Source organism: Camellia sinensis, chromosome 8, assembly GCF_055761805.1.
Source record: "Camellia sinensis isolate YWXY chromosome 8, ASM5576180v1, whole genome shotgun sequence".
NCBI classification, from domain to species: Eukaryota; Viridiplantae; Streptophyta; class Magnoliopsida; order Ericales; family Theaceae; genus Camellia; species Camellia sinensis.
In genome coordinates this window covers 76697253-76708807 of record NC_138968.1, presented here as the reverse complement: position 1 = coordinate 76708807, position 11555 = coordinate 76697253, and the positions used below count along the sequence as shown (strand labels likewise).

The 11555-nt window shown below is 35.0% G+C and overlaps 1 long non-coding RNA gene across 1 annotated transcript; it reads right to left on the bottom strand.

Moving 5' to 3' along the window:
* Window positions 1–4476: 4476 nt before the first annotated feature.
* Window positions 4477–5371, bottom strand: LOC145796603 (uncharacterized). Its single transcript, XR_014337084.1, has 3 exons — window positions 5236–5371; window positions 5092–5133; window positions 4477–4931 (listed from the first exon to the last, which is right to left on the bottom strand). It is a non-coding gene; the product is annotated as an uncharacterized LOC145796603 (long non-coding RNA).
* Between the last annotated feature and the right edge of the window lie 6184 nt (window positions 5372–11555).

Here is an 11555-nt window from a genome sequence, read left to right as displayed (position 1 = left end):
AGGATTTTGTACTTATTCGGACTGTATTATTCATTCGGACTGTATTATTCTTTCGGACCCTCCGAGCGAGGGCACAATTGTAATAAGTGTGCGTGAGTGTGATGTATGCCTTCCAACCCCACGTCTTTCTCCCTTTTATTTACCAGCTTATGATGGTTAGATTAGGGCATGTTTCAATTAACATACAACATGATAGCATGTTTGCATCATTCATCTGTCGTGCATGCACCGGGCTCGGTGCATCATACTAACTACATTTGTATTTCGATTCCAAATTGAATACTTGTTAGTTGTAGCATTTCATATGTCATCTTTAGAATAGCCGAGCCTATCTTAGTTGCATTTTGCATGTGTTGCATTAGGCATTTCTGTGTAGTTAGGATCATGCATAGATTTCTAACATAGCTTCTGTTTTGGCTTGGAGTACTCGGTAAGTTTTATACTTTAGCATCCTTGTATGCGTGTGAGTGACTGCCATGATAGCATGCTTACCTTGAGGCTATTTGCTTATATGATATACCTGCCTGAATGCCTGTGGGTGAAGGTTGGATTATTTGGATTGGAACAATTCAATAATTGTGAGTTTTAAGCCCACTAGATAGTGGCAAAATCATGTTTTGTAAGCCCATCCGAGGGTGGCAAATCCACGTCTTAGCCTACTTGCGGGTAGCACCATCAAACCATTTTCAAAACAAACGTGAGATGCTTTGTTCCAATTCAAGCGACCCAATCTATACTTGTATGCTGTGCGCATCACATAGTAATCTAGGCTAATAATCGAAATAAGAACGCATAATGTTTTCAAAACTAGATATCATGGTTATTAGAGGCCGATCTTTGATCGGGCGAGCGGGGGTGCTCACGAAGTGACCTTCCCCAATCGTACCCAAGTTCCCGAGCCGAGGTAACTTTGGTGATGATGGACACGTGGCCTTAGGCAACGAGTCAGGGTTTCCAAAATTTCCCAAAATAAAATATTTAGGTGGCGACTCTGTATCTGGCAAAGCAGTCCATGTTTGGTACTTCTTTCAAAAAATCTGTTTTCAAAAATGATTTGTCGAATTTGGACTCTTTGATGATTCATCGGTCTTGCATTACACTCAGCGAGATTAGATACAAGACCGTGACTTCGAGTCCTGAACTGTAGTGAACCCAATGAACAAAACGGAGGGGGATTTCCTCCCAGGACGTTCGGGGACGTCTACACATGCCTAAACCAAATAAATAACTACTGATCGCTCAATAGATTGACAAATATTTGCATCAAACCATAATAGTTAACACTTGCAATAACATAAATGGTGTTCATCGAACTAGTCCAATTCTTAAGGACAATTGCAAGATAAATCAAGAATGATTTAATTTCAATTATCAGGATGATCTGAACTTGGTAATTTTGGTCTGGCATATTAAAGAGGACACAATTAAACTTTCATCCTAATGCATGTGCATAACTCATCTATCAAATGCACAGAAAATGCCGGCACTAATGGTATACAAACAAATTGTCAACTTTAAATGGAATCTCACAGAAATGAAAAGCTGCTACACAGCATAAGACTGGAAGGTTTAGAGTTCAGATTGTATACTACCTAGAACCAATTGGGGTTCTCTGGGCTTTGCTGAGCAGCAAGAACTTCAACAAAATTTTTCACCTAATACTACAATCTTCGATCAAGATTCTTTACTCTACCACCATAAATTTTTTGTGTTGCATGAATATGGTAACCATCAATAGAAATTCAATTTGACCACATCAAAAAGTAATTTCAACTTAAATTGTGGTCTTGGCTATATCCAGATTCTAGATACAGATATATCTCCATGAGAAAAATCACCAACAAACAGTCTGCTTCAGAGAATTTTGAGAGATCTTCAACTATGCAAGTCAAATACAGAAGGATAGAAGTAGAGCTCAATTACATGTATTATGCATAGGTTACATAAACACAAGATTTTGAGCAAATAAATAATTATATTATTTAAGTGTAATCATTGTTGATATCAAGCCTATCCTTTCTTGAGGAGGGTGATTGACTGAATTGAATTATTGAATTAGGGAGTTCACATCCATTATTGATATCAGATAATGCGAGAAACAAGAAAGTACTATGTCTATGACATGGATAGTTTAATGGTTTTAGTTGAACTTACAACTTATTCAACGACATGGAATGCAATTGCATAAGGATAAGCTACTAAAGTTATGTGTACACCCCATACCCTGTAGTGTTGAATTAGGTTGTGTTTGAATCTTGGATTTGTGGAGAGAAAAGAAATGGAAAGGGAAAAGTGAATGAAGTAGCTTCTAAGATCCAATCACACCCCAAAGAATGGTTGGAATTCAAAGGTCCAAGTGAGACATAAAAGACTCAAAGTAAACAGTATCGAAGAGGTTGCATCAGATCAAGCTACCTGATATTGCAGGAGTGAGTACACTATCACCGATCGCCATACACGTTCCTAGCAAAACAAAAATCAATAGCCCCTCGAAAAATTTTGGGTTCTTCTGAAATAATGACTTCAGAAATGAACTCTACCATGTTTCTTCTGATCTTTCTACAGCATATGCAAACAGCATCTCATCTAATCATTGTTGATTTGGTAGTATGCTAAGTCTTGCATGTCGACAGAGTAGGGAGTACAATGCAAAGGAACAACCTGAACTATGAAGGCAAATTTGTCGCAGGAAAAAGAAAAAAATAAAAAGAAAAATTAGAAAAATGTGTGGTTATGTGCAGATTTGCTAAAATGAAATGAAAGTGATCTCAAAGGAAATGTTAAAAATGGTAAATTTTTGTCGAATCTTCTCTCAAAACAATGAAAATAAGCACTTTTGATTATCATTTTGGACTGCTAGGAGCCAAATCAACCATATTCTTCTCATTTCTGTTTGTAAAGTATTACTAGAAGGAAAAATTAATAAAAATCAGCCCAAAAGAACAAAAGAACATCTTGAAATGAGAAATAAAAATAAGTAAATACTGCCAAACAAGCCCTAATATGTTACTTTGTCCTTTTAGTTCCTTCTCAACACTATATTGTATATTTACCAACAAAAAACAAGTGGACAACAACCCAAGCTCATATGTCTTCAAGCAACTAGTAAACAAAACCACGAAAGAACAAACTGTACCTTCACCGTTGTCATTGGCTGATATCACAATGAAGATGTATTTGAAGAGAGCAATGACAGTGAATGTCCAGCAAATAAAGGAAAGCACCCCATAAATCTCTTCATCTTCCTCGTGAAAGCTCAACCTCCCGGAGAAGGTGGTCTTGTAAACATACAAAGATGAGGTACTGAGATCACCATAAACCACTCCAAGGCTCTGATATGCTAAAGTAAGCATAGTGGAACATGACACCCTCTTCAAATTCTGATTACGCGCACAAATTTTGATCAATATTCAAAAAATAAACAGAAAGAAAATGCATTGCTTTTGATTATGGAAAGTAGTTTTGCATCATTTAATTTAGCAATTGCCCACCACAATTTTTTCTTGCAAATTAGCTATCCCATAAATTTTAGATATTCCTTCCAAACTCATCCCAACCTAGATGAGACTGCATTCACACACACACATACACACAATATATTGGTCGACTTTCTTCCAATGGAAACCACTCTTTTAGTTATTCTTTCAAGATAAATCTATAAATAATTTTTTTTAATTAAAAAAAAACCCATTTATTAAACTAACAGAGGTAAATTCCATCCAAAACCATTCATTAAATTGAACCCAAAATCAAAAGATAATAGGATTTGGGATCCCCAAGTATAGTAGTTTGTCCTTGTTCCCTTGGGTTTCTGTATGCATGTTATACAAATGCCCATACATTTGACGAACACATGTCTAAGGAGTAATCTGCAAGCAACAGGGGGAATTGTGTTGCAATTACAATAGTTGTCAGCCCAGATGAGAAATAAAACCTTTTTTTTTTTTTTTTAGCTTTTAGGGTGTATTTTTAGTTCAAGATCTGTCTTACTACTCAGAACCAAAGAATTAGTAGATCTATTTCGGTCAAATTGAGACAGAGCACGGGTTTTGAACTTAAAATCTATGATACGATCATTGAGTCAATTCCCAGATTATAATTTCATTGCAGCAAGTGATTGAGTTCAGTAGTTCCTCATATGTATTTTATCGACTCTAGAACATAGTAATATATAGAAAAGAAATTGTTTCAAGAGCCAACAGATATACCGAGAAAAATGGAGGGAAAAACCTACCATAAAGCCACTTGTCTTTGTTTTCCACCAAGTGTCAGATATGGGGCATCTTGAGTCTCCAACTATATTGAAAAACCACCTGTTAAAATGAAAAAAAAAATGTGTCATACTTCTTGTGTTCAAAAAATGTAATCCAGCAACAAAAGTAGAGCTCGTAACCTCCATGCGCTAGGATTCATAGGCTCGCCTACACTACCAAAATTCCTAATTTAAGCTTTTTTAAAGAATCTGTTAGAGCTATTTTTAATAACTACTATAATTTTTTTGTAAATTTAAATAAAATTATAATTTCATACATTTCTCCTCTAATCCGACCAAAGGTATAATTCTACATCCAAGTTAAATATCATACATGATGAAACAGATCTTTCACATTTAGATTCTCTCCATTACTAGAGTTCCATATATTAATGTCCCTTCCATAATCTTTAATTGCTTATTGATTGCATTTCTTATCCCAAAAATTGAAATTGAAAAAAAAATAAAGTCCAATGAAAGGGGAAAAAGAAACATAGTTGTTAAGTTATAATTAATGAGATCCTATGCTATTCTGAATACTGAAGCAACATAGCTGTTGAGTTATATTAATATTTTAAGTAATTGAGAAGCAATGAGCCTAATCCTAATTTCTTTCTTCACAAAAATTACCTTGCTGTGGCGAAACGAATTTCTCCATGTCAACGACCAACATATTGGGCTGCAAATATTGTGAAGACTTAGAATCAAAAGTCTATATAACTAAATAATCAACTGCTAATGTCTTTGAGAAAATACAAAAAGAGAACCCAAACTGTCTCAATGGAATAAGGAAAACAGTAAAACACTACAAGGGAGTATCAAAGTCTAGAGAAATTCACCTCAACTAGTGTCTGCTCAAACGCAACAGCGAGAATCTTATCCTAATCAACAAGAAAGATTTAATAATAAAAAGAAATTAGTAAGAGATAATGAGAGAGACGTGTCGAAGTAATTGTTGCACATGAAACATGACAATAACTTACCAACCATCCAGCAATCCCTTGAAGTTCTGTAACATCAAGCCCATGAGTGAAAATAGGTTTCACTGTCATCTGAAAATATGGTGGCTTGACAAAGCATACTCTCAAACGGCTAAGGAAAGGCCAGCGACGATGGAACTTTACCCCAATCAAGACCTAGAAAAGATAAAGAAAGACATTTTCTGTTAAATGCAAGAAGAAATTACTAAGCATTAGTCATTTTTTCGCAATCAATGGCACATGACAACTATTCCAATTTTAAAAATCATTACAAAACATTCTAGATCGATTATGTACTCTACATTACACATTTCAGATACAGAGAGAAAACATGAAATTAAGAACAGTATAACAAAGGATAACTCATTATAGATGTGTGATATAAAAGTAAAACTTAAATTTAACAGTAATTTATTACCTTCCCTTCAACATGCATGCCCATCAAATGCAACTTTGCCCGCATTCCAAAACCCTATCTCTTACTTAATTTCACAGCAAGTATTGCACTCATATCATCTGCGGTCCGAAAATTCATTCCCAACTCCAAAACCTGCATTTAATGAATTTCAACTATTATTCTGGCTACGAAACAGATTATGACTAGAAGTAATACATTATTGACATGAATCCACCATGACTAAGATAGTATTACATATCAAGTGGTCGTCATCAATGGTTTGATGAAGAATCCTCATTTCTGTGAACACAGGAGGTGATCGTCCCATATACAGATGCTGAACCACGAGGTCTTTTTGTGTATATACCCAAATAATTCTCAAAACTAATCATCAACACATTAAAAATGATTTAAAAACACAATTTTCACACATAAAACTCATCCAAAATGATGTGGTGTAAGTAATTCCATTTTTCAAAGTATAAGTCATAACATTGGGCGTTTTAGTTTGAAATTAATATAACCCCCAAAAAGCCGCATTATTTGTATGCGAATTTTGTACAAAATTTCCATTCGTGTAGAATAGGGAATCCCTCAAAGACGAAGGCATTTTGAACTAGAAAAATGGAACAACTCATTGATACCTAAGTTAATAGGATAACTATTCTATTAAAAAAAACTCATTGATACCTAAGTTTATTAAATAGTCCTAACAAATTATGGAACAACTCAGTCCACGATGCAGGGTTCTTAACTTTTTTATCCCCAAATTGTAAAGTTGTTAACACAACTTCAACAGTATGTCTACCAATCAAATTTGATCAGGTAAAGCAGTTCAAAACAGCATTTTAGTCTCATCAACTGATAGCCTTACTCATATAAATACAACCAAAATAAATATGAAAAAGAAAAGAAAAGAGAAAGTCCGCCAAAAAGAATATCACATACTGCAAGTTAAAACATGTAAGAGGAACTATATAACACTTCTGTAGGCTAAAAAAATTTATTAAGCTGATATACAAGATATTATAATTTTTTGGCAATAACAATGTTATCAATGAAGTCGGACAAACCTGGCCATAACAAAAAGTTCTCTAACCATTCAAGAGCCCTCGCCAACATACTTTTGAACCAACACAGAGCCAAAAACCCTTATAAAGGTACAATCAGTATCAGATCAAGAGAGAGAGGGATCTAGAGAGAGAGAGAGATGGTGGAGCTCACTACCTCGCCGGTGCATATGACGGTGGCGACGGAGCTTCAAAATCGCTCTGAATCTCGAAATCGATCTGAATCTTTGAAATTGCTCTGAATAGCCGATTGATATCGATCTGAATCTTCAAAATCACTCTGAACAGTCGATGGAGCTTGTGTTCTTTGAAGCTCTCTTCAAGAACAGTCGGTTTATCTTTCGAGAGATGAAGCTTCTTCGTAGAGTTATCTCCTCCGCCTTCTTCGTCGCTGAGAGAGAGAGAGAGAGAGAGAGAGAGAGAGAGAGAGAGATGCCTGCGTATAAGACAAGAGAGTATAAGAGGGAGAGGGCTCAGATTAAAAAATAAGGGTTTCAAAAAAGGGGCGCGTGTAGCTACCGCATTTGGAGGCGGTTTTAAACGCCTGTAAATAGAAAACGGTGCCATTTTGGTTAAACAAATATGTGACGGTTATAAAACGTCGTTAAAAAAAAGTGACGTTTAATAAAACACCGTTAATTAAACGCCGTTAAATCCCTGATTTCCTGTAGTGTCATTTTGCATTTTACTTTCCTACCATCATTAATTCCGTTAAAATTGACAGATTTTGAACTTCAGGCATCAATTATATAGCGACCCCGGTCTTTTCCCATTTAATTATTGTATCCGGACTGTTCCGTAGATTCTGTCATTGTATAATGGTTGTTGTTGTTATTCCTTATTTTCTCATTTGGAATTATAGGATGTGTTGGGCAGGTTTGTTTCAGGTTGGTTGGGTTTAGAAACCAAGAGTTGCTGTCCAGGTTTTTGGTTCTTCGCTCGAACGAGGAGTTGTTCGCTCGAGCGAGAGGTAGTGTTTGATTTGGACCTGTAGCTGTGCATTCTTGGCTCGAGCGAGCTTTTCTTCGCTCGAGCGAGTTAGTTCATCCTTCGCTCGAGCTATAGTTCCTTCGCTCGAGCGTGTGTCTGGGTTCAGACCTGAGGGTTTGAGTTCTTCGCTCGACCGAGCTTTCTTTCGCTCGAGCGAGCATTTGAGTTGTTGGCTCGAGCAAGGCTTCCTTGGCTCGAGCGTAGTTTCTCTGTGTCTGGTCGCTCGAGCGACCAAGTCTTCGCTCGAGCGAGCCTGTCCAGTTTATACACACAGCAGCGGGATTTGATCAGTCTTTTTCATTTTCTTTTGATTCCAAACCCTAGGTCCGACTTCTCTCTCTCCCTACTCACCTTCTTTCTTAGATTTGATCCACTTAGGGTGTGTTTCTACCCTAGATCCTTCAGTAAAAGATAAAGTGAGGCAAGGGCTACCATTTAATCTGAGCATTTGGCGATTTGGAGCACTTTGGTATTTGGGCACTCATCTCTTTCTTCACCTTTTGGGTTGTTTTCTTTGAGGTAGGGATTTCCTACTCCATCTTATAGGTTTTGTTCTAAGTTTTGGTAATTTGATATGTTGGGAATAATTGGGTAAATTTTGGGAAAAACCCTAGTTGTATTATTGAATTAATTTGTATAAGTAATTCATGAAATTGGGAAAAGAGGGTTAAATTCACGGAATTGGGGAATTTATTGACTAAATGGCATAATTGGGTAATTGGTATCATTTGTCCATTGAATTGTTGACATGGTTATTTTCAGTTTAGAAATAACTGTTTTGGGCTATCGGTGGAGGATAGTCGTGATTGGTTAAGTCATTACTTTTGACTGTGGCATTGATACAGATAATACGTGTATTGATTGAGCATTGTATTTGCATACATTGTTTGTGTGTGGGAGGAGATAGGGGATGTACTCCACGGTTTAGGGGAAGATAGGGGATGGACCTCTAAACCGGATTTTGTTTGGGAGGAGATAGGGGATGGACTCCATTAGCATCACTTTTATGTGTGCTTATTTATATAGAAGTGTTTTATTGATACAACACTAAAATGTGTATCAATCTGGAAGTATGAAGTGTTTGATTTGAGCTTGAGTCTCATTTGTTGTTAATATTGGAAGGATGTGAATATGATATATGTGATTTCACTGTTATAAGTTTGGCCAGGTTCTGAGCCATGTTGATAAAACTGGAAAGTAAAACGTATCTTTGACAATAATGTCATGAGTCTGTAAAATGATGTAATTGATTATTTTGGTTAACCATCTGTTGAATGCTATTGCTTTATTCATTGCTTATATGTGGTTTAGTATATTTCTACTGGGCTGTGGCTCACCCTATATGGGAACATCATTTTCAGGTTCAGGTGATAAACTACCTCCAAGGACTTAGCTTGGGAGGGTTTGGCTTCTGGATTGGAGAAGACTACCTTTAGTTAATTGTCTTTAATTATTATTACATGTAAACATTCAAGCCTAGGGCTTTTCTTGTATTGAGTTAGAACTCATATTTTTGTATCCAAGTGTTGGCTTGGAAAGATGTAAGCCTGTAAGGCATTTTATTTGATGTTACATGTAATGCTTCATTTAGTAATACTCTGATGAATGAATTAATATATATTGTCTTCTTTAAATAATGCATGTCAATGATATATAATGGGTTGATTTTGAGGGCGTTACAAATTATGCGAGTGGGTATGGCTAAAATTAAAAAAAAAAATTAAAGTGCAATTACATAACAAAATGACAAACTTACCTTGTTCCCTTTTCTACAGCCACTCCCTTCATGACTTTCTCCGCTCGCATGGCACCAGCAAACATCTTCTTTCCCACCTATGCATCCCAACAAGATCTGTTTTCCGAAAACGATATGAACAAATTGATGAAACATTTGATGTTACTAATTAGAAATTGATGCCCACAATTTGATGCAAATATCCAAATTATATATATATATATATATATGTGTGTGTGTCTGTGTGTGTGTGTGTGTGTGTGCGCGCGCGCGCATATATATATATATATATATAAGTATATATATATATATATAAGTATAATTACAAATGTTATTAGATTAAAAATTAAGATAAAAAAAGGTTTGAAATTAATTTATAAAATTAGGATTATTAAATTTAATAGATAATTTAATTGGAATATGTAATTAAGTTATTAAATTAAAAGTTATGGTAAAAGGTTAAAAATTAATTTATAAAAATAAGAGTATTTTAGGTTAATATGTGATTAAGTTAGAGGTCTGCTTTATTGGTGGATGACTTATTGAGGAATGGGGTCTCCATTGGTGTATTCCTAAGTCTGTAGATGGTCTGCTTTATTGGTGGATGAGTTGGAAATTTTATAATTTTGACAGATTAATCTGGAGAGCAACCCCCTTAATTGTACTATGGTCTATTTGGAAACTCAGAAATGATTGTGTATTCTCTAATGCACAACCCTCTTCTTCAGGACTGCTAGATCTTATAAAATTCAGATCTACCATTTGGCTCAAAGCTTCCATTAAGGAATTCCCATACTCAGTTGATAATCTAGTCTACAATTGGAGACAGATCATGGGTGGAGTTTAGTGCTCTGGATTCTGTTTAGTAGTCTGTTGCAATGTTGTTTAGTTCTGTAGTGTCTTGGTGTGTGCTGTTGCGAGCTGGGAGTGTTGTTTTGTTATCTGGAGGTTTGTTCTATTTTGCCTGCTGTTGGTGTGTTCTGTTCAGCTGGGAATGGTGTGGGTGATCTGTTCAGCTTTGGAGGTTTGTTAGTTTTGGGAAGGCTATTGATCTGTTGGGAGCTGGGAGTTGCTAGGAGTTGGGCTATTCTGCTTTGGTTTGATGTGGGTGACTCTGAACAGTTGCTATTATCAGTTTGTCTACTATCAATTTGTTTGTCTGCTTTTATCTTTCAGTTTGATGCTTTTATTTTTTCTTCAGCTTTCTCTTGTTGGTGCCTCACCAACTGGCGCTTGGAGCTTCTTCTTAGCTACAAGCTCCTCTTTATTGATGTAAATTTTCATACTTTGTATGTTTCATCAATAAAGATTTTGCTTTAGCCGATAAAAAAAAAAAGAGTTAGAGTTAGCGTTAATAATAGAAGAGGGAAGAAGGAGAGAGAAAGAGAAATAGAATAGGGGCATTGAGGTCATTTTTCACATACCATTAACAGTGTTAATGTTACATTTTAATCCAAAATAACGTAGAGTCTTTTTAGCTATTTTTGAAAGACAAGAGGGTGAAGTACTTTATAGCCAAGTCACAATGGAGTAGAATAGATTTTGCCCTAAAATTAATTATTGTCTATTAAAATTGTAAAACCAAGTAATAAATCCAATGATTTAGACTAAACGGTGGTTTTACTGCCCTATGGGGTGTTTTGGGAAGCATTTTTTTAGCTTTTCTTTTGGCTTATTTTTGTTTTTAATAATTTTTTAAAAAATCTTTACGTTTCTAAATTCAGTTTTACAAGACGAACTGAAAAATTATAATTTTCGTTAAAAAACAGTTTAAAAAATACAAAAAAAACAAAAATCAGTCAAAATAAACAATCTTTTTAAACTTATTTTCGTTTTTAGTGAATTTTTTTCTACAATTTTTCAAAAAAAATATATATTTTTCAAAAAGTAAAAAAAAATTGATATAATTTTAAAAAAATCACAAAAAATAAAAAAATTTGAAAACCGATGATTTTGTTTTTGGGGACCAAAATAGGCATATATATATATATATATATATGTATATACTAGGTTTGTTGGCCCGTGCTTGCAAGGGCAAGTTGGGCCCCTTTTTTTTTAAATTAATTTTTTTAAAAAAATTTTAAGATAGTGTTTTTTTTATTTTTTATTTTTTATAAGAATATAGTGGGGT